This window comes from Tenrec ecaudatus, assembly GCF_050624435.1.
Source record: "Tenrec ecaudatus isolate mTenEca1 chromosome 1 unlocalized genomic scaffold, mTenEca1.hap1 SUPER_1_unloc_13, whole genome shotgun sequence".
Lineage (NCBI taxonomy): Eukaryota > Metazoa > Chordata > Mammalia > Afrosoricida > Tenrecidae > Tenrec > Tenrec ecaudatus.
Window position 1 is genome coordinate 4,947,719 of NW_027457553.1, and position 24,896 is coordinate 4,972,614.

Consider the following 24,896-nt stretch of genomic DNA (forward strand, 5'->3'; position numbering starts at 1 on the left):
GTCTTAACCATTGCAACCCCATGGATCCTTTTGGCATTTAGGAAAGGCTATGGAACACCTGCCCACTCCCCAGAATAATATTTCCAAATACCTCCAATGAAATACAGAATCACAAAGGCACAAATTGTATTGAAATGCAGTGATAAAAATAAAAGACATTGGATTTGTGGCAAATATACATGTTAATAAATACATTAAATATGATCTGATGGTGGGTCTAATAAACCAAACCCACACCATTGAGTTGATCCTGACTCACTGTGACCCTATATAAAATTCCTCAGGCTAAATCTTTACAGGAGCAGATCATCTCACCTTCCTCTCAGAGAACAACTGGTGCCTTTGAACTGCCAACCTTGAGGTTACCTGCCCAATGGCTCACCCACAGCGTCACCGTGAGTTCTAGATAGTGATGAGCATGAACTGTACTCAACGATGGCTGCAACGACTAGCATGGGGTGTGAAAGCATGTAGAATTTCTCTCGGTGGTAATCGCATGGCTATTCTGAACACAGCTGTGGACATGCTAAACTGCCCTGCAAGCTTAGGGAAACTAACTCAACCAGGATTGTCCCTCATCCAATTTGACATTGCTCCCCAGCCTGCTGGGGCTCAGTGGCTCAGTGTTAGGGTCCCTTGTCTAGATACCAGGGCTGACATGGAAAAAGTCATTCCTCTGCAGCCTTCTAGTGTGTGGGGGAAGATGTTAGTGTTAAGCCTTGGCAGGAAATTGCTGGATTTTCCTGGCAGCCACATTCTTAATAACCATTTACTGGATACTTATTATATTCTGAGGGTAAATTGGTGGTTCAGTTGTAGAATTCTCCTTTTCCATGTGGGAGATCTGGGTTTGAGTCCAAGACAATGCAACTCATGTGCATCCAACACTCATTTGTCAGGGGGATGCTTGGTTATTGCTGTGGTACTGAACTGATTTCTGTGTTGCTATGATACTCAAATGGGGAAGCTTGGTTGGGTGCGGCTATGAGACTGAACCCGTTTCTGTGATGTGTCCAGACTAAGATGAGCGATGAAGAAGAGCCTGGCATTCTACTTCTGAAAACCAGTTAACGAAAACCCCTGTGAATCACAATCTGATGCACAACCAAAGAGATGGTGCAGGTCCAGGGAGAATATTGCCCATGGAGTCACTGGGAGCTGGTTGTCACAGTGAGTTGGACTGGGGGCTGACTCAACAGCAGCTAACAACCATTGTGTTCCAGGCACTTGACTTGCTTTAAAAATCTAGCTCAGCCTTCTGGTACACGGAAGTGATTAATCATGCCTACTTTATAGCACACCGTGAACCCTGATAATGTCAGGCCCTGCTTGTGTTTTGTCCCTCCTTTTCCACATTCACATCACTTCCATTCCCCTCTTCAGACTAATACTCCCTGCTGGGTGCTTGGTGTGTGTGTGTGTCCTTATAGGCATACAGCCATGTGCACTAGACCATCCTGCTTGGTGAATGGGCTTTCAGCTTCCATGAATGGTACTGCAATATAAATCTCATTCAGTTTCTGACCTTTTCAACTCCTTACAATGTCATTAAGAGTTATTGCCATGCTGCATATCAATTGCATGTGCTGCTGCGTGCCACTTGGTCATGAGCAATCATCATCTTTCTTTTGTTTCCTTCTTCAGTTGTCTGTTGATTGGCATCCAATTCGGCTCCAACTCTTCTCTACTGCAGGCATCAGTGTGGTGACCATTCTTGTAAAAATGCCCCAAGGGCCCTGTGAATTGGATAAAAAGCTTGGCCTATATACCCAGGAATTATGCGTTGGGCTGCTAACCCCAAGGTGAGCAGTTCCAAGCCATCAGCTATTCCATGGAGCAAAGACAGGCTGTCTGCTGTCGTAAGAATTTAGTTTTGTAAACCTAAAGCAGCAATTCTACTGTGCCTTGTAGGGTTGCTAATGAGGAAGAATCAACTGGGGTTTTGTTTGTTTTTCTACATCCAGGAGAGAGCTTTGATGGGGGAGATATTAAGTGCTTGGCTGCTAACCCAAAGGTCAGTAGTTTGAAGCCGTCTTCCACACACTGTGGGATAAAGGCATGGCTGTCTACTTCCCAATAGAAACCTTGAAAACATCATGGGACCATTCAGCTTTGTTTGATAGGGTCATGAGGAATGAAAGTCAACTCAGTGACTGCGCTTCTTTGGTTGTACGCCCAGGAGGGGCTCACTAGGTCCTAGGGTACATTCAATGGGCTTTCACTAAGCTCTGCCAGATTGCTGTGCAGCAAACCTGCATCATTAGCAGTGTTTCTCTGCTTTCCCCGGATCTCCAATGACACTTGGTATGTTTGTCTTTCTAACTGTTGCCCGTTTGATGGTTTTAAAAGGTCAAGCACAATAAACTCATCTATCCCAGGCACTTTATGGTTCTGTAGCAGATTCTTAGGGTTGCCATGCCACATTCCTTTGACCCATCTCTGACACCATCTCACTGCCTTCCAGTCAATACCGACTCATAGCGATCCTGTGGGGCAGTGTACAATTGCCCCCTGCGAGTTTCAAACACTACAACTCTTTATTGGAGTAGAAAACCCCATCTTTCTTCCTTGGAGCTAGTAGTTTTGAACTGCTGACCTTGAAGTTAGCAAACCAACTTGTAACCACTGCACTTCCAGGGCTCCTCCTGATATCCATCATAGCAGTGGCGAACGGCTCTATGTAAGTGCAGGCTCCTGCTGAAATGGTGTCTTATCACAACTGTGCAGCACGCAGCTCTCCATGTCCTTCTGCCTCGAAGCCTTTTCAAAGGCATGGAAAGCCAAACCCAGGAAGGTAGGAGAGGTCACCGTACTAGGAGGAATGCTCAACACCACTACAGGCGAAGAAGAGCCCAGCCTCCTGTTTCTGGTAGGCAATTCTAGGACAGAACCCATGTTCCTCAGAAGTCCTGGGGGAATCAAGCCCCTGTATCCTACATTAAAAGCCTCAACACCCCGTTCCCATTGTGATTGCTTCTCCCCCTAACTCAGTTTTGCGTCTGCTTTCCTATTCCCACTCCCTGCCATCAGATCTCAAATAGACTCCCTGCACCCAGGCCTGAGGAATAAGCTCGGCATGCAAGGGCACTCAATCCAAGACACATACATTACTCTGAATCTCCAAAACAACCCTGTGGGCTACATGTGTAATCCCCAGTTCACAGATGAGAAATGGATTGAAAAACAGTGACACACCCAAGATCACACAGGCCAGGGTTCAAGTCTGTGTCTATCAGTTATTCTTTTATACAAGTATGCCAGAGAAGACTGGGTCTTAACACTTGAGGAATCTTCTTGGAAGAATAAGGCAAACTACAGAAAACACAAAATGAATATCGCTTTTGTTCGTTTATCCATTTGCAAAAGACATAATACCTATAGTGCTAAGAATAGTATTCAAAGTATCTATTACTACCCACTCAAAGCTTACATACTAGTCACCAAACTCAAACAAATACAATGCTATCAAGGTGATTACAACTTATAGCAACCCCATATAGGGCTTCCAAGACTGTAAATCTTTACAGAAGCAGAGAGCTTCACTTTTCTCCCCCTGAGTGACTGGTGCATTTGAACTACTGACCTTGTGGTTAGCAGCCCATTGCTAAATGATTAGTTCCATAATCATTACGCTTACTTAACTCTACATTCTTTTAATTATTTCTCTATCAGTCCAAATTGCTTCTGGCTACATGGGAAAAAACAAACCGACTCTAGTGGTCTAATCACAAAAGCTTCATTTTTCTTATATTAACACCAAAAATACCAAACCAGTTGCCACTGAATTGATTCTGATTTACAGTTACCCCATATGATTCAGGGTAGAACTGTGCTCCATGAGGTTTTCAAGGGCTGAATTTTTAAATGTAGATTGCCAGGTTTTTCTTCCAAGGCATCTTTGGCTTAGCAGTGAATTGTGTTAACCCTTTGCACCACACAGGGGTTTGTCTTATACAATAGTAAATCTTGAAATCGGCAGCCTAGGTCTGGCGTATTTGCTCAGGGACTCATCTTGCATATAGGAGAATGCATGCTTTTTGGTCTGCCAAACTCATGTAACCTATGTGACTCTCCCATCTTTCAATATTCTGACTAGGGAGCATGACAGCAGAAGAGCCAAGGACAAAAATGAAATGGGTTATGCCAGACAAGTGCTTTGCCTTAAACAACAACAAAAACTTTCTTGGGAGTCCTACTCAGTGTCTTTCACCTACACATATTTGGCCCAAACTGGGTCAAATGCTCATGCATAGCTGCAAGGGAGCCTAGGAGTGAGCGATTTAAGTAGGTACATTATCACCCTAAACAAAATTGAGCTTCTATTAGTAGTAAGAATGAGAAAAATGGATACTGTTGAGGCATATAGCAGGGTTGGGTAGAATTCTATTTTGTGTCTTAATTTACAGTTTGAATGAACTCAGAAAAAGTCATAGAGAGTAGAACAAAGGGATGGATGTGCATCCAACCACCTCAACTACTCATTTCTTTTCATGCTCTCCCTCTAGCTTCCCTGAATAGTTCTTGGTTACACATTGGGCTGCTAATTGCATGGTCGGTATTTTGAAATCACCGGCTGCTCTTCGGGAAAAAGATGGGACTCTACTCTGTAAAGAGGTACAGTCTCAGAACCTCACAGGTACAATTTTACCCATGTCCTGTAGGGTCGATATGAGTTAGCATTGATTCAATGGCAGTGAGCTTGGTTTGGATAGATCTGTGGAATCTTAGGATGGAATAGTTTGAATACACAGAAAAAAATTCAGTGGAATCATAACCCTCTAAATAATTACCCTCTAAATCCACAAAGATCAAATGTGTCCAGCATGGTGACAGTTTAGCATATGCCATGGGGACATTGCTCATATCCCAGTGTTGTTAATCAACAAAATCTCACGCACTGCCACTTATAGTGACCCTATGCACAATAGAATAAATGCCTTTCTAGTCCTGGGACATCCTCACAATGGTCATATTTTAGCCTATTTTTACAGCCTCTGTGTTGATCCATCTCATTCCGGGTTTACCTGTTTTTTGATGATGCTCTACCAAGTATTTTGTCCTTTTCTAGGGACTAATTTCTCCTGATACCATGTTCAAAATATATGAAATGGAGTTTTACCATCCTCACTTCTAAAATACATTCTGGCTGTACTTCTTCCGGGACAGACCTCTTTGTTCTGCTGGGCATTCATGGTATATTCAATATTATTTACAACATCATATTTGAAAGGCATCATATTTTCTTCAGTCTTCCTTGTTTATGGTCCATCTTTCACATGCATATGTCAAATATTACCATCAAGTCTATTCTTATTCATAGTGACCATATAGGGTTTCCAAGGCTGTAAATATTTACAGGGTCAAATAGCTTCCTCTTTCTTCTGTGGAGCAGCAAGTGGGTTGAACCACCAACCTTGCTGTTAGTCATTCAACCCATACCAGACACTGAAATTAAGACTCCTTTCACATGCATCTAAGGTGATTAAAAATATCAAGGCTAAAAGCAGGCATAACTTGCTAATCCCCAGAGTAAAGCATTTGCTCTTTCACATTTTAAAGAGGTCTTTTACAACAGATTTTTCCAATGAAATACGTTGATTTATTGACTGCTGCTTCTGTGAGTATTGATTGTGGGTCCAAGTAAAATAGTTTAGCTACATTTCTCTATTTTTAATGATGTTGTGTGTTTATCTTTGTCAAGTTGAGAAGACATTTGTATTCTTAGTGTTGAAGACTAATTTATACTGAAGGTGTACTATATGAGCTTTATCAGTAAGTACTTCAAGGCCTATTGATTTTCAGCCGGCAAGATTGGGTCATCTGCATAACACAGATTGTTAATGATTCTTCCTCCAATCCAGATGACTCAACTTCTTCATACAGAGCAGCTTCTCAGATTATTTGAATAAGTATAGTGTGATAGATAGGTAGGTTTATAGTGCCAACATGGCCAATAAGAACATGTGGGATTAATAAGTTTGCAGTTTGATTAGTGGGCAAAGAGATAAATGGCTCAGCAAGCCACTCCTATCTCTCAGTTGCTCTCTGATGACCAGACCAGTGTGTGGCTGCCTTACCTAGTTCTGCAGTTTGCTGCCTGGCTGTACTGCCATATTTACTGTTGCATGGAAGTGAGTTAAACTGAGTCCTCTGTACTGCTATGTGGACTAATTAGCTGTTATATTCCTTCGTGTTCTATCTATCTATCAAATCATAAATGTCCTGGTTATGTTTCTCTAGAGAACCCTGTCTAACACATATGGTGAAAGGATATAACCACAACACACACTCTCCTGATTTTAAACCACGCAGTATCCACTTGTTCTATTCGAACCACTTCCTGTTGGTTTATGTACAGGTACCACAGGAGCACAATTAAATGTACGGGAATTCCCATTGTTCTCATATGTATTCATATGCTACCCAAAGTTTGTTATGATACACAGTAAAATCCTCTGCATAGTCAATAGTACATAAGTAAGCATTTTCCTTGTATCCTCTGCTTTCAGCCAAGGTCCATCTGAAATCAGCATTGATATACCTTGCCTCATGCCCTCTTTTAATACAGCCTGGATTTCTGGCAGCTTCCTGTTGACATATTGCTATAACTACTTTTAAAGTTATCGTCAATAAAATTATACTTGCATGTCATATTAATGTTATTTTAAATTAATTTGCAGATTTTGTTGCGTCATATTTCTTTAGAATGGACACAAATATTAATCACTTGACCAGATAGCTATCTTCCAAATTTCTTGACATGGACTATCACTGCATGAGCGTGTTGAAATATTTCCATTCCTATCCCTTCCTTGCTTTTCACTAATGCTTACATTGCAGCTTCAACTTCCTCTTGGCCTTTTGAACTAGTAGAACCTCAACTAATTCTTGGGTACAGAGACTCTGTATACTCCGTCCATATTCTTTGGATTCTCCCTGCATCATTCAATAGTTTGATAAATAATCCTTGAACATTTTAATCGAAGGCTTGGATTTTTTCTTCGGTTCTTTCAATATATGATATGCTGACCGTACTCATTCCTTTTGCTTTCCTAATTCCAGGTCTTTACACGTTACAATATAATTCTTTACTTTATCTTCTCAAGCTGGCCTTTCAAATTTTTCTGTTCAACTCTTTTATTTCATCATTTCTTCCATTTGCTTTAGCTGCTTTAGGTTCAAGAGCAAGTTTCACAGTCTCCTCTGATATCCACTGTAGTATTTTCTTTCTTTACTGTATTATAATGATCTTTTTGAGGAGCCCCCAATAAAATGATTTATGATAAATAAATAAATAGCCACAGATGACATGACAAAAAAAAAAAAGATTGATGACCTTGATGCTATTTCACAATTCTTCTGGTAGCTGATCATTAATGTTCAATATGTCCAAACCATTCTTGAGATAGGCTCTAAATTCAGGTGAGATATTGTGATAGTAAGGTTTGGTGTCAATATAGCTTGACCAGGATCTTCAGAAGGCGCAGGTCACAGTCTCCTTGGGGGTGTGACCTATTTCATAGCTATAAGTAGACTGTGGAGTATGGACTCACTCTTTTTCTTCCTGATGAAAAGACCCTGGACCCTACGTCTGGCTTCTTGGGATGGCAATCACCATGAAACATGCTGACCCTAAGAGCTGTCTGTGGCCTGCCAACTGCCTGTTGACTTTGGATTCTCCCAACTCTGCCTCCACCAACCTGTGGTTTTCCTGTTTCTTGGGCTATTCCTCCAACAGCTTCATGAGTCTGGAAGGGCCTCTAGTTTGCATCTGATTTATGGGCTGGAGTTGGACTGGGGTTTCTTGTTGTGTGGACTTCTTAATGTAAAATTCTTTATTGATATGAATTTCCTTCTTCTACATGTATCAGTATCACTGGTTTGTTTCTCTAGAAACCCCAGCCGACCATAGATATAATATAGGCTGTATTTGGGCTCTTTTGCGTTCTTATTTTAATTTTCTTCAGGTTTGACTTGAACTTGCATATTAGTAATTGATAGTCTGTTACATAGTTGGCCCCTGGTCTTATTTTGTCTCAATGATATTGAGCTTCTCTATCATGTCTTCCCACAGATTTAATCAATTCCATCCCTGTGTATTCCACATGTATATATGCCGCTCCTGTTGTTGAATAAAGGTGTTTGCAATGAGGAAATTATTGCTCTTGCATAATTCTTTCATGCAGTCTTCAGCTTCTTTTCGATCCCCAAAGCCATAGTTTCTAATTACTCTTCCTTCCTTTTTGTTTCCATGTGTGCATTCCAATTATCAACAATTATTAATGCATTTTCAGTACATGTGTGATCAATTTCAGACTATAGAAGTTGGTACAATTCTTCATTGGCTTTAGTGGTTTGTAAGAAAATTTGAATAATGGTTCTATTAACCGGCCTTCCTTGTGTATGAAGATAGATATTATTCTGTCACGGGCAGCATTGCACTTCAAGATAGATCTAGAAATGCTCTTTTTGAGGATGAAAGAGACATTCTTTTGAATTTGTCATTGTCAGCATAGTCATTCTTATCATTTTAAGATTCAAAGGGACTATTTCAACTCACCAATGCCTAGGATATTGATCTTTATAGGTCAGATTCCGTTTTTTTATGATTTCCAATTTTCCTAGATTCTTATTTTGCACGTTTGATGTTCTGATTATTAATGAATGGTTGCAATGATTTTTCTCATTTTGAATTATAATCCATTAGCAAATGAAGGTGCCAGAAGCTTTAGTACACTTTGTTGCTAGATGCCTTCAAGTCAGTTCTGTCTCATAATAATGCCTACACAACAGAATGAAACATTGCCTGGTCCTGCCCCATACTCAAAATTTTTGTTTTGTTTGAGTCCATTGTTGTAGGAATTGTCTCGATCCATTTGATCGGGTGTCTTCCTCTTTTTGCAACCCCTCCACTGTAATGTGTATGATGTCCTCCAGGGACTGGTCTGTCCTGATAACATCTGCAAAGCACATGAGATGAAATCTCGCCATCCTATCTGCCAAGGAACATTAAGCTGCACTTCTTCTCAGACAGATTTGTTTGTTCTTCTCTCCGCCCATGGTACTTTCAGTATTTTTTTGTCAGTACCTTAATTCAAATGCACCAGTTCTCCTTCAGTCGTTCTCATTCAATGTTCAAATTTCACATGCATAAGATGTGGCGGAAAATACCATGCCTTGGGCCAGGCGCAACTTAATCCTACGTGAAATTCTTGATCTTCAGTACTTTAAAGTGGTTATGTGCAGTAGATTTGCCTAATGCAATATGTTATTTGGTTTCTTGATTGTTGTTTCCATGAGCATTAGTTGTGAATCTAAGCAAGACGAAATCCTTGATAACTTCAATATTTTCTCCATTTATTATGATGTTATCTACAGCTCCTGTTGTGAGGTTTTGAGTTATCATTAAGGTGGACTCTACTTTGAGGAAGCTATCTTTCTCGCTGATATTTTGATTGTTTTGCAATCTGAGGGGCTCATTTTCTGGCATTATATCAGACAATATTTTACTGCTATGCAGAAAGTTTTCAATGATGAATCCCTCAGAAGTGGACTGATTTATTGTCGTCCTGTCAGTTCTTAGTCTGGAAGCTGTGTTGAAATCTGTTCACCGTGGGTGATCCTGCCTGGTATTTGAAGTACTAGTGGACTAACTCCCAGCATCACAGCAAAGCACAAGCTACCACAGTGCAGCAAATTGACAGATGGGGCGGGGGAGGGGAGTTGTCATTGTTAGACACTGTTACTTTGGCTCTAACTCATACCACCCACAGCCTGTTTCCTCACAGTTAATGTTGGGGACCGTTTTTGCAGCCAGTATGCCAATTCATCCCATTGAGGACCTTCTTCTTTTTTTCACCACTCCACTTTACCAAGTATGATATCCTTCTCTAGGGACTATGCTCAGCTGTTAACATGTCCAAAGTATGTGATATGAAGTCTTGCCATTCTCACGTCTAGGAAGCATTCTGGCTCTACTTCCACCAAGAAAGATTTGTTCCTTCTTCTGAAAGTCCATAGATTATTCAATATTCTTCACCAGCATCATAATTCAAAGACATCAACTTTTGTTTTATCTTTCATAATTATTGTCCATTTTCAAGTACATATGAGGTGATTGAAAATGCCATAGTATGATAGTTATATAATTTTATGTCAGTTTGAAGATATGTAAAAGTGTAAGGTTGGTATCCAATCTGTCAATCACACCATAGCCTGATGGTGCCTCTTTGTGGCCATGGCCTTCTCATAAGGAGGGCCCTGGGAAGCTCCCCTTCTTTTTGCATTCACCTGACTGCTTCCTGCCACGTTGAGAGCTGCCAGAGTCTTACCATGCTTCCATCGACCTTGGGTCCACACGACATTGCAATCACTGGCCTTTGACATCCCTGCATTCTGCATCATTGCATGTAACTGCGTAAGTTGGAAAGGAACTTATGGGCTAGTGTTGGACTTATGGACTTGAGTTGGACTGGCCTGGGATATTTCCTTGAAATAGAAATACTATAGTGACTTCTTGATAGAAAACTATTTATTGCACATATATGAGTGTCACTTGATCTGTGTCTTCAGTCAGCCTGGCTTACATCCAGTTCACTGCCATCAAGTTGATTCCAACCCTTAGCAACTCTATAGGACAGGGGAGAGATATCCCTGTGGGTTTCCAGTACTGGAATTTTGTATGGGAGCAGAACTGTTGATCTTGTGTTGAGCAACCCAATTGGGTTGGTTCTGACGCATTATGTTTGTAACCACTATACCACTAGGACTCAGCTGTGCCTTATTCCTCAAAGTGACATCTTTTAACACTGGAAATTGGTCTTCAGCAAGATCTACCAGTGTACTCGGTCATATGACTTATTTTCTTTTACACTGTTTTGATTGTCATGTGAGGGAAAATCTACAGAGTAAATTGATTTTCCTTACAATTCATGCAATGTTTTATGATATTGATTGCAATACCTACAATGCAATACTACTTTTCCTATTCCCTCCCTTTGTTTGCCGTTTCCATTGGTCTTTCCTTCCCATTCCTTCCTGCCTTCTGAGTAACTCCCTGACAAATGCTGGGCTCAGAATTGTACATCGTTGACAGGATAGGTCTCCTATTTGGGGGCTGAAAGTTGAGCCATGGAGGTGAGGTCAGGTGTCAAATGGGAATTCCACTAGTGCCTATCATATCCTAAGGTTAGTCTTATTTTGAGTTCTACATTTTCCCCAGTTGATCCAGGGCCTACTACTGTGAGCACTTTCAGAGCAATCTGCAGTGAGAACCCTATGCTATCTTGGTCTTCTGGACTCAGCGCTGTGGAGCCTGGGCTTCATGTGGTCAGTGAATACCTTTCATGTTCTTTTGATGCTATCTGTGTAATTCTGTATTTTGAATTTCTCTTCCATTTTTTCAGCTAGTGAAATGCACATGCTTTTCATTTTTGCTGTCCTAATTCCAGGTCTTTGCACCTTTTCATATAATTCTTTATTCCATCTTTTTGAATTCCCCTTTGAAATTTTATGTTCAGCTTCTTTATTCAGCGTCTTTACTTCATCAATTATTTCTATATTTCTCTCTCTCTCTTTTTCGTACTTCATCATTTCTTTCATTGGCTTCAGCTACTCCACATTCAAGGTGACATCCATTTTGTCTTTTCTTTAGTTTCTATCTTTTTAATTATCTTTGAATTTCTTTATTTATGATGTTCTTGATATTATTGCAGAACTCGTATCATCTCAGGTGATTTGTGTTCACTGTGTCAACTTTCTTCTTGAAGTATCCTCTAATTTAGATGAGATATACTCAAATTCATACTTTGACTCTTGGGGACTTGTTTTAATTTTATTTGAATTCGAGTTGAATTTGCCATTGATGGTTTGTTCCACAGTTGGTCTCCAGTCTCGTGACTGATGATATTAAACTTCTTTATACCGTAAATACTTGAGTATATGCCTAGTTTTTTTCAGCACATTTTTTATGCTGAAAAAGCACCCCAGCTTTGGGGGGTAAAATTAGTTGCCTTGGGTTATACTCGAGTATATATAGTAGTTTATTTCAACAGATGTAGTTGATTTAATTCCTGTGTATTTCTATCCAATATACATGATCCATGTCTATGGTTACTGTTTACATCACTGAAAAATAAATGTTCAATCAATAAGCCATCCTTATTGGAAAATTCTATCATGAGATCTCCCATGTGGCTTCCATCCCCATGGCCCTATTTTCTAACTAGTGATCCTCCTCCTTAGTGTCCAATTTTTGCATTCAAGTCATCAGTAATCTTGATTGCATGTCTCATCAATTTCAGACTGAAAAGGTTGGTAAAAATCCTCAATGGCTTTATTGTTAGCATTAGTGGTTGGTGTGTAAATTTGAATAATAACTTTATTAATTATTCATCCTTGTAGGTGTAATATATCCTACACCTAACAATGGTGAACATTGGAATCGATGTTGAAACCTTCTCTTTTTTAACATGAAAGTCATCCATTCCGTTCAAATTTGTTACTCTGGTATGTAAACCATATTATTATGACATTCCAAATGGCCAATACCCGTCTATTTCAGTTCAATAACACCTAGAGTGTTTGATCTTTATGTGTTCCATTTTTTCATGGCTTCCAATTTTTCTAGATCCATATTCATGCATCCATCTTCTTGTTAGTGGTTATTGCAGTACTGCTGTTTCTTCTCATTTTGAGTCATTGCCACATCAACAAATATAGGTCCTGAAAACTTTATACCACTAAGGTTAACTCTACTTTGAGGAGACAGCTCTTCCCCAATTATATTTTGAGTGTCTTCCAACTTGAGGGGTTCATCATCCTGCACTATATGAAACAATATTCCACTGCTATCAATGTGCTCCACAAACACCACTATTTTTTTCAGATGTAGATTGGCAGGTTATTCTTTCTAGTCTATTTAGCTTGTAAGTTTTCTGAAAATTTTCCACCACGGGTAACTATGCTTGTGTTTGAAATACCAGTGGTATATCTCACAAGTTATGATAGTGCAAGAACCTGACATGTCTGACAACTTGGTATGCTAGCCTAATTCCGAATGGCCAGCACATCTCTCTTCTTGCTTTCTCTAGTTTCTGTAGACCACTGTACCTGAGCATGCATGGCTTAGGAGGTTGTGGAGTTAATTCTTGCTTCCTGGAGTAACCCTTAACCAATGACCCATAGGAGTTGTTGGACAAATAGCCACACTCCCTCACATTCTGGGCAGAATAACTAGTGGATTTTCTAGTGTCTCCAGTAAGATTAACCTTCAGTTGCTCACAATTTTAAATTGTTTGATAATGTACTTTTCATTGGCTGCCTTCTTTCCCTTTTCTATTTCCCATTTCCTTATTGATATCTCCCCCAAAATGGCTTAATTAAAACCTTTGTCTCAGGTTCGAATCCTATGGGGAACCCAAACTCAATCACACAAGACATTTGTCAAATTATGGACTTAGTGGTTATATCTATTGTATGTGTAGGTCATGGAAGAGGAGAATTCATACCATCACTTTGAATAGTCATTCGGAGTGCCAACTGGGTCCCCAGCATAGATCCTAGACATCAAAACTCACTGTTTCCTGTATCATAACACTTCCTTTTAGACTTCTGTCATTCAAAAAACTCAACAAATAGCTCGCTGTCTCACTTCAAATTTTGTAGTGTGCATATGTGGCTATGTTTTCATTGTGTGTTTAGCCCTGGACAAATCAGTTTTGACCAGGAAAGTGAAGTCATGTGGAAAAACAAACCAAAAACACTAGCAGCTGTGTGTTGTGGAAGAAAACCCTGTGGATGAAGTGCAATTTTTAGGGAACAGAGACCAGCAAGATAAACCAATAAGTGTCCACTGTTCTGATGTTAAGGAGAACCCTGGTGAGGCAGTAATTAAGCACTTAAGGGCTAATCAATCAGCAGTTCAAACCCACCATCTTCCCCAAGGAAGAGTTAAGATGTGGCAGTCTGACCCCCTTAAGATTTACATTTATTACCACTACCAACTGATCTGAGAGGGATAGCATTAGGGAATCCTGGATAGCATTCTAAATGAGCTCTAATGGCAGAGTGGACTCCTCATTGAGCTCCTAACCACAAAGTAAGTGGTTCTAACCTATCTGTTGCTCCATGTGAGAAATATGAGTTTGTCTGCTCTGGTAAAGATTTAAGCCTTGGAAAATCAAAGAGTGAAGTTCTATTCTATCTTGTTGGGTCTCTATGAGTCAGCTTCAACACAATGATAATTAGTTTGCTTTGGAATTTTGGGATAGGATAGGAGAAATATGTGCAACAAAGTTTAAACTTATTTTAAAAGTTCAGGGGTATTGCTCAGAGAGAGATTCTTGGAACCCACAAGACTGTTGTCCTTAGGCACCTTCAGATCTGGAACGGAACTCACTCCCTTGGCTCAATCTTCAGCCAAACAATAGGTAGATGTATAAGGTAAAAAGTAACACTAATCAACTATTTGAATCAAAAGGATATAATTTATTCAAAGATAAAGTTCAGAAGGGTCAGGAAAGAAGGGGGAATGGAAACAGGAAATACAAGGAGGAAGTGCGATAGTGATATTACGTTGAGCAGACTGCAGTCAATATCATGAAGCAAAATATGTGTGAACTGTCAAATGGAAAACGGATGTATTCTGTAAACTTTCTCCCATCTCACAATAAAGAGATTTTTTTTCAGCCTTGGAAACCCATGAGGCAATACTATTCTGTCCTATAGGGTACCCATGAGTTGAAATCAACTCAGTGGCAATGGGATATTGATGCTGATGCTTTCTGCCGATTCTAAAAAATAGGGTTATTAGCAATTATTGTGGAAATAGCATGAATGAGACTATGTAAATGGGGTTGGTTACAGATAAATTCTTGTAAATGTTAAAGGATAAGTGATTGAGGATGGACTTACCCAAAAAGAGAAAATTATTGCAAGATTTTGTACAAGGGATAAAATAAAAGTAGGCTTCCTGTGGGTAAGTCTTAAGCCTATAGATATGGAATTTAAGGAACTGGTATTCCATGATGGTCACCTTCCCGACACAATCACTCAAGACAAAAGGTGGGTGTATAAACAAATGAGGTGAAGAAAGGTTATGGAGCCTAGCTATCAAAAGATAAAGAGTCTAGGGTTTTAAAGACTGGAAGGTTAACACGTGGCCATCTAACTCAGAACCAATAAAGTGCACATGAAAGAAGAACATCAGCCTGTGTGATCACAAGATGTAGAAGGGATCAGGTATCAGGCATGAAAGAACAAAAAAATCATATCATTGTGGATGAAGGGGGGTACAGTTAGGGGATCCAAAATCTATCTGTAGGCAACTGGACAACCCCTTACAGAAGGGTCGCTGGGAGGAGATGAGCCAGTCAGGATGCAGTGTAGCAACGATGAAACATATAACTTTCCTCTCGTTCCTAAATTCTACTGCGCCCACTATCATGATCCCAATTCTACCTTACAAACCTGGCTAGACCAGAGAATATACACTGGTCCATATAGGAACTGGAAACACAGGGAAACCAAGACAGATGACCCCTTCAGGACCAGTGCTGAGAGTAGCAATAACAGGAGGGTGGAGGAAAGGTGGGGTAGAAAGAGGGATCTGATTACAAGGATCTACATATAACCTCCTCCATGAGGGAGGGACAACAAAAAGTGGGTGAAGGTAGATGTCAGACAGTGTAAGATAGGACAGAATAATAATTTATAAATTATCAAGGGTCCATGAGGGAGGGGGAGGGGGAAGGAGGGGAAATGAGGAGCTACTACCAAGGGCTCAAGTAGAAAGCAAATGTTTTGAGAATGATGATGGCAACAAATGTACACAGTGGATGTATGTATAGATTGTGATAAGAGTTGTAGGAGCCCCCAATAAAATGATTCTTTTTAAAAACCTCAAAGAGCAAAACACACAATGGTTTATTGTACATCAATGATACTTCAATAAAATTACATAAAAGAGCGGAAAAAGAAATGGAATTTAAGGTAAAGAAAGTATTCCCTTTGAAGACCATATTGCAAATATATATTTAGGCAGGCAATTAGATAAAGACATTTTAAGTCTGGACTTCTATACCTGCCATCTGTCTGTTATAAAAAGTATAATTAGCAACTAGAATCTCTCATACAAAACCAACTCAATATGGTCTTTCTGGTCTGACCTCCGTGGTGTTCTACTCTGCTTTGATGGAGCTCATCATATCATGACTCTATAACAAGATTGAGGAGTTATTTGCATTCTTATGTGGAAGGTAAATCTGTTTGGCCATTCTGTTAGACTAGTTCATCTTCTTTCCTACCATCCCATCTGCCATTTTAATTCAAAACAAGGAGAAAAGCATGTATGTGCCTTTTGAGGAAGGAGAAGATTTTGGTGTGGGAGAAATTCTCTTCGAAACTGCAAGGTAAGTATTTACCCCCTCTAGCCCTGTTGGAGGAGGGGAAAAGGAAGAGAGACAAGGCAAAGAGAACAACCTAGCTAGCTTTATGCCTCCTTACTTGACCTGGGGATTGAGGGGAATATCAGTGACTATGGACTTGTTGTGCTCCCCATTTGGAAGCATGAAGAATAGAGACTGCCAGGCAGAGCAGCCCTATGAGAAGTCACTGAAGACAAACATATAGAGAGTGCCATCAAGTCTACTGTGATCCATGGAGACCTTATATGAAATGGAATGGAGTGCTGTCAGATCTTGCACAATTGTCACACATTCCTGAATGTTGAAGTCCATTGTTGCACCGATTAGGTCAATCTGCCTCAATAAGGATCTTCCATGTCCCTCTATTTCATCAAATATGATGTCTTCCTCTAGCAATTGTCCACTGATAGTGTGTCCAAAACACATTAGTCAGTCAGTGTTCTCTTGTGATCCATAAGGTTTTCTTTCAGTAATTTTTTGAAGCGGACTGGCAGGCCCCTCTTCCTTGTCTGTCTTAGTCTAGAAGCTTCACTGAAACCTGTCCACCATGGGCAATCCTGCTGTTATTTGAAATTCTGGGAACAGAGCTTCCAGCATCATAACAATACACAAACCATTATAGTACAACCAACTGACACATGTGTGGAGGATATCTATATATCTATATCTATATATATATATATATATATATATCCATATATATATATATGGGGAGAGAGAGTAAAACTGGCAATGCAGTCTGATTAGGCAGTATTCTGATGATCTGCTGCTAACAGAAAGTATCCCCACAAATAACATCTTAAAGTAATGATAATAATATCAATTTTGCTCACAAATCTGCAATCTGGGCAGAGCTCAGTGAGGACACTAGTTTTGGCTTCATCAAGCATTAGCTGGGGTAGCTCAAAGGACAGAGGCTGCAGCTCTCTTAAGACTCACTCCCTCACACGACTGATACTTCTATTGGTTGGAGCTCAAGAAGAACCCTATATGTGACATTTTCATTTGGCCTGGTCTTCCTTGCAATATCCTGACAGGGTCCCAATGGTGAACAACCCAATACGACCAGGTGGAAGTCACAGAGCAACACTTCTGCCATAGTCAAAGGCCTGCCAAGATGCAAGGAAGAGGGAAAGCAGGCCCTGTTTCTGGAAAAGTGAACACAAACTCATCTTGAGAGAGAATGTACGATGTGAAACATTAGGACAGTCATCTATGAAGGACACAACCTGCCACGAGCCAAGATACAGAGACAGATTTCTACGAAAGCGAAAGGGCAGGACTTAGACTTATAGATAAAGCCACAGACTTCATAGGACAAGAGCAATAGGGAGACAAGCAAAGGAAAGCTCTAGGACGCAAGCCTAACATGGCTAAAGATAGGGACAATGTCAGGACTGAACTGGAAGCAAGCAGTCACCTGTTCAAGGCAGAACCCGTGAAATTGTGAGTGCCTTCAAAGCTAAGTCAAAGTACCTTGGGGCGTGAGAAGGGAAGGAGCAGGAGAAGAAATTAATGGGTAGGTTTATGGAATTTGTAAGTCTGGGGACAGAGCATCAGGAATAGCTGGGTTCTGGCACTCAGTTGATACCATCAGAGTTTGAACCTTTTCCTTTCAGTGCTGTTTCCTTTTGAGTTTCACGCAGGCTTCCTGATGACAGCTTTAGTTTTATCTAGAAGCTCAGGAATTCTATTAGAGAGAGGCTCTTTTCCTTTCTAATCATTGGTGGTACTATCAGGTAAGCATTGGATTGCTAACTGCAAGGTTGGCAGTGCTACCCTACCAGCTACCTCATAGGGAAAAAGATGGAACTTTCTGCTCACATAAATATTTACAGTCTGAGAAACCCCACAGGGACCTTCTATGATTCAAAATGGACTCATTGGCAATGGGGCAATTGTTTCTGGGGCATTTTTTAGGGTTAGATATCATTAACCTAGCATGAGTCACATACTGAGTCTGACCCAGTCCCTTTGGACAGAGGAAAGTCATGCCCTGACTAGCCAGGCCTGGAGCTGGCAGGTTGGGTCAATGCCAGCAGAAGCATGGAGATGGAGCATGGTGGAAGAGTGCTCCCAAAGATACAAGCCATGTGCTGTGCGTGGAAGAAGAGCAGATGAATGGTCCATTAATTAGCCAGTCATTGACAAAATGAGGTTGCATAACAAATGGCTCCAAAACCCAGCAGTTCAACAAACAGCCCAACCCCTTCCCTCCCACACACACAGTTCTTAAAATTCAGGATCAGGGAGATTAACTGGAACTTTGAACTTGGCACTTCTGGGCTTGGAAGAGGTGACAGTGCATGTAAAGGCCTTGGGGCAGGAGAGATCTTGGTGTGACTGAAAGCCCAGAAGAAGACTAATTTGGGGGAGGTGAGATAATAGGAATGGAGTTTTCAGTGAGCATTTCCTTGAGAGCCTTCAAGCGAAAGCGATTTTTCCATATTCATGTTTTAGAAGTAGATCTCCACCCATTGGGTAAAGCTTTGGGTATTGGATTGGTGTCGGTATGCAGGGAAAAAATAAATGGGCTTGTTATGGATTAGGAGCCTGTGGTAGTCACCTAATCTTGTGTCAAGTTAAGGATTAGGAGTGTAGGCGTGGAGTCTAGGCTGCCAATCTGGAGATAGTCAGTGAGAATTTTATGTGGGCATAGCCTTCTCCTGAGAACTCTGAGAAATCTGGTACTTCCTCCTTGGAGGTGGAAGACACCTCTCTCTCTCTCTTTCTCTCTCTGCTACTCCTTGGGAGACATTGCAGAAGGCAAGCCAAATGGATGCGACCAGACCTCTGAAGCCAAAGAAGTCTCAGAGAGATCGCTGCCAGCACTGAGATGCTTACAATGCCACTGGATCCACAAGACTTTCCACCCATTGGCCTGTGATTATCCTGCATTCAGCATCACTGCACATGTTTTATGGGTCTGAAAAGGAATTTATAGATTGGTATCAGACATATGGGCTAATATCAGACTTATGGATTTGATCTGCACTGGGCTGGGATGTTTGTTTAATGTACAATTACTGTTTGATATAAAACTCTCTCTCTGGATTTATAAGGTAGAATTAGACCAGAACATGTACTCTGGTACAGACAGGAGCTGGAAACACAGGGAATCCACGACAGATGATCCCTTCATGACCAGTGGTGAGAGTGGCAATACCAGGAGGGTGGAGGGAAGGTGGGGTAGAAAGGGTGAACCGATTACAAGGATCTACATAAAACCTCTGCCCTGGGGGACGGACAACAGGAAAGTGGGGGAAGTGAGATGTTTGACGTGTAAGAGATGACAAAATAATTTATATATTATCAAGGATTTATGAGGGAGGAAGGAGAGGATGGAAGTGGGGAAATGAGGAGCTGATACCAAGGGCTCAAGTAGAAAGCAAATGTTTTGAGAATGATGAGGGCAACACATGTACAAATGTACTTGACACACAATGGGTGGATGGATGGATGGATGGATGGATGGATGGATGGATGGATGGATGGATGGATGAATGGATGGATGGATGGAATGACTGTGATAAGATTTGTATGAGCCCCCAATAAAATTATCAAGGGTTCATAAGGAGGGGGGAGTGGGGAGGGAGGAGAAAAGCGAGGAGCAGGTGCCAGGGGCTTATGTGGAGAGCAAATGTTTTGACAATGCTGAGGGTAATGAATGTATAAATGTGCTTTATAATGGATGGATGGATGGGTTGTGATAAGAGTTGTATGAATCCCTAATATAATGATTAAATAATAGGGAAATGATTTTTAAAAATCACCAACTCTCTGTCATACACATGAGTCTCCCTCGAGTTTTCTCTAGCACACCCAGACTAATACACAGTTCGCCCCTGTCCTATAGGGCCGCAATGAGTTGGCATGGACTTGAGGGCTGTGGGTTTGTTAGGGCTTTGGAGTTCAGCAGGCCTTTGTTGGTGTGTTTGAGTCTATTTTTGTAGCTGTTGTGTGCAGGTCAGTGGCTCATCTTCCAGCACTCTATAGGACCATATTTTGTTGTGACCCATAAGGCTTTCATTTGTTAATATTTGGAAGTAGATCACCAGGTCTTTCTTCCTAGTCTGCCTTAGGCTAGAGCAGTGGTTCTCAATCTGTGGGTTGTGACCCCTTTTGGGGTCCAGCGACCTTTTAACATGAGTCACCCGATTCATGGCAGTAGCAACATTACAGTTATGAAGTAGCAAGGAAAATGATTTGATGGTTGGGGGTCACCACAACATGAGGAATTGTATTAAAGGAAGGTTGAGCACCACAGGGCTCGAGGTTCCACTGAAGCCTGACCATCATTGCTGACCCTTCTGGGGTTTGTCATATCGGTGGCACGGCTTCCAATTTCACAGCAACACTCTAGCTACCACTGCACCACAAACTGATAGACAGGTGGTGGACTGTTCTTAAAAGCCACCTGATTTATGATGCTTTGTTTTGACAGCCCTGGAAAATGGATACAGAATCTAGTTTCATAGTCAATGCAAGACACACCTTGGGGCAGTAGGGATGGCATGAAGTGAATAGATTCAAAGTATATTTTAGGGAGAGAAAGGATGACAGTCAATGCCTGGGGGCTGTGCAAGAAGGAAGGAAGCAGAGACACCAATGATATTAAGTGCCTGAGTTAAGACAGGAATTTCCAGGGAAGCTGGTGGGTCATGATGGGAGAATTTCACACTCCCCGGGGACAGGGGGAGCATTGATTAGTTCATATGTCTGCGCATCTTCTCAGACAATAGAGGCTTTGTCATCCTCAAATGAAGCATGCGGTTGGAGCTCAGAGAGGGCATGCAGTGCAAATGAAGACTGGCTTGGTTGAGATGGGTTTAATGTTTCACCTCCAACTGCAGCAGCGAGAGGCTCTATCAGCTCATCCTGGAAAGGAAACATATTACCTGCCATCAGGTTCATTTCTTCAAAAAGGATGGAAGAATACAAATGAAAGACTACAGTTTGAAGGGGTCTAAGGCAGACTATCAGGCTCATTAAAGCTTCATTTATTAAAACTTCATTCTTCAGAGACATTCTCCCAGTAGGATGTATGGTGGGGTGGGGGTGGGCATGAGGAGGAAGGCTTGGAGCAGGGTAGGGAACAACCCCACACCACCAAAAAATACCTTCCCCCGAAGCAATTCCAGTGGGCACAGATTAGATAGAAGTTTCATCCTCTGGTCACTTGATGTTTGTCCCTCTCTTTTATCTGAATGCTCTTTCCACATTGCTCGGATGAAGCATCCAATTTGTATTAAAATGCAAGTTAGGAAGCATCATCCCCAACCAACCCTGTTCATCAAAATGGTAGTACTCTCTCCGGGTACCCTGAGTTCGTTTTGTCAACAAGCTGAAGCAGTTGAGCTGGGGCTCTGTGAGGCCCAGGAGCATGAGTTCATTAATATCCGACCCATAATGCCTTGCTGGGTTTATGCCAACAAAGCCCTGTCACTCCTTACCTTAGGATTTACTCACTCCTTGAAACAGGCATTTATTTACACACAGTTTGACCTCATGATGGTGTTCAGCAGATGTGGATCTTACTTATTTGCATTGTTCTGTGACAGTTGCAAAATTCGTTAGTGGCTCAGGGATCAATCATCTGTGGACTGCCCCGAAGCTAGATGAAGCAAGCGGGTTCTCCCTGAATCATCCTCCCTCCTTACAATGCTTGCTAGTCAGGTTAACATAGTGCTCATTAAAGAAACTGCCTGTATCAGTTTAAATTTGTGACCTGGGCGGGAGGGAGGGTGATGATCACAAGTGACAGAAACTGACGCTTGACTAACTTAGGGAAAAAGGCCTAATGGTGGATAAATGGTGGGAAGACAAGAAAATGTGGCAAATGCCTGGGCAATCTCAGGACTGTGAAGCAGGTACTGGCGAAACACTCCTCCTGAGGCCAAAGCGTGCCCTCTGTAGTACATTAAATCACATTCACACACACCCATTCATGTTCACATGGAACCTGAGGCTATGGCCTTACTTGGAGAGGAGGTCTTGGCAGATGTGCTTAGTTAAGGATTTCAAGAGCTCCATCTTTCTGGGTTTAGATTTCAGATGGATGTTACATGCACTGATTGGTGTGTTCTTATAAGAAGAGGAGTGGGCACACAGAGAACCCGTGTGAAGACACTGGCAGAGATTGGATCAGTGCATCTATAAGCCAAGAAATATCAAGGATTAGCAGCAGTGACCAGAAGCAGAGAGAGGCTACTTTGATTCTGCTTCAGAGCTCTCAGAAGGAATGAATCTTGCCCACTCCTTAATTTTAACCCTTTGCCCTTCAGAAAAGTGAGAGAACAAATGCCTGCTGTTTAAGTCACTCAATTGGTAGCCATTTGTTACAGCTACCCAAAAGAACCATTATGGATTGATCTGTAGCCCCCTCAAAATATGTGAGAAATTTGAGCCTTGGTGGACATGATCCTGCTTGAAAAGAAGGGAGTTCTTTTGTAATATAAATGAGGCCGTATGGCCACTGGAGATCCCCTCATAGAGGGGTTTAGAAGAGGAGATGGGTCAGTCAGAGGGGCGATGCTGGGAGAGTGGAGGGTGAGTGGGTTGGAAAGGGGGAACTGATTATGAGGATCCACATGTGACCTCCTCCCTGGGAGATGGACAGCAGAGAAGGGGGGGAAGGGAGACTCGGGATAGGGCAAGGCAAGATATGACAAAATAACAATGTATAAATTACCAAGGGTACATGAGGGAGGGGGGAGCGGGGAGGGAGAGGGAAAAAAAAGAGGACCTGATGCAAAGGGCTTAAGTGGAGAGCAAATGCTTTGAGAATGATTGGGGCAGGGAATGTGCGGATGTGCTTTATACAATTGATGTATGTAAATGTATGGATTGTGATAAGAGTTGTATGAGCCCCTAATAAAATGTTTTAAAAAATGAGGCCATATGAGAATAGGCTTGAGCCTAAACATAAACACTTCTGAGTTAAAGGCCAGGATAGATCCAGTAACACACAGTAGGGGAAAAAGATAGCGAGGAATGCCAAGGAACTTTCTGGTATCCACAAAGAAGGACCCTGACCTAGAGTCGCACCCCAAATGTGAACCTGTAAGCTCCAAAGCAGGGGGAAAAGTGTTTTAAGGCTACTGACTTGTTGGATAATTTTTGGTTAAGGAGATTAAGACAGGAACTTAAGACATCCTCCAATCCTTCCGCTGGCTTCGTTCCATTTATCTCACATTCAAGAGTCCTCCCAGAGGAGTCAGTCAGGTTGTTGTTGTTGTTGTTGTTGTTCAGCGTCATAGGGAGGGTTTGGATTCATTGTGACCATACATACAACATAATCATACACTGCCCGGTACTGTACCATTCTCACAGTTGTTCTTAAGTTTGAGCCCATTGTTGCAGCCACTGTGTCAATCCCATTTGTTGAGGGCCTTCCTCTTTTCCATTGTCCCTCTACTTTCCAGAACACGATGTCCTGCTCCAGGGACTGATCACTCCGGACAACATCTCAAAGTTAAGGCGAAGACTCCTTATCCATGCCCTGAGGAACATTCTGGCTGTACTTCATCCAAGTTAGATGGGTTTGTTCTTTTGGCAGTCCATGGTACATTCATTACTTTTTTACATCACTATTAATCAAATAGATCTATTCTTCTTTGGTCTTCTTACTCAGTGTTCAACTTTCACATGAATATGAGACAGTTGAAATTACCATGGCCTGGGTCAACCCGCCCCAGACCTCAAAGTAATCTCTTGCTTTTCAACACTTTAAAGAGGTCTCGTGTAGCAGATTTGACTAGTGAAATGTATCATTTGTTCTCTTCTCTGCTGCTTCCATGAGAATTGATTGTGGATTCAAGCAAGACAAAATCCTTGACAATTTCGATCTTTCCTCCATTTATCATGATGTTATCAATAGGTCCAGTTGTGAGGGTCTGGGCTTTCTTTACCTTGAGTCATAATCCAAACTGAAGGCTTTAATCCTTCATCTTCATCAGCAAGTGAAAAAAGTCCTTCTCATTTTCTGCAAAATTGTGTCATCTGTATAATGCAGGTTGTTAATAAGCTTTCCTCCAACCTGATGCCCCATAATGAGTTTAGGTCATGAAGGGTAGTCCTCCATAGGCACATTGATTATTACCCTACCCCCCTCACATAATAAATTCAGAGAGAGAACATTTCCCCAAAGCAATGGAAAGCTTACTAGAGAAGTGGAGGGTGCTCAAAGCCAAAGGTGACACAAACTGGAAATCAGTACTAGTTTTCAATACCTGCAGTCATCTAATAGTTCACTGCACTATCTAAGGAAAGGTGAGGAGAACTGGGGCAATTCCATTAAAAAAAGACAATGCAGGGTATGTAAGTCTGTCATTCCTCTGGAGAAGAAAAACACATAGTTGGGTTGTAGAGCTTTGTTTGCTAATCAACCGAATGTAGTTGTAAGGCAGGGGTGTGTGTGCGCGCGTGTGTGTGCGTGCGTGCGTGCGTGCGTGTGTGTGTGTGTGTGTGTGT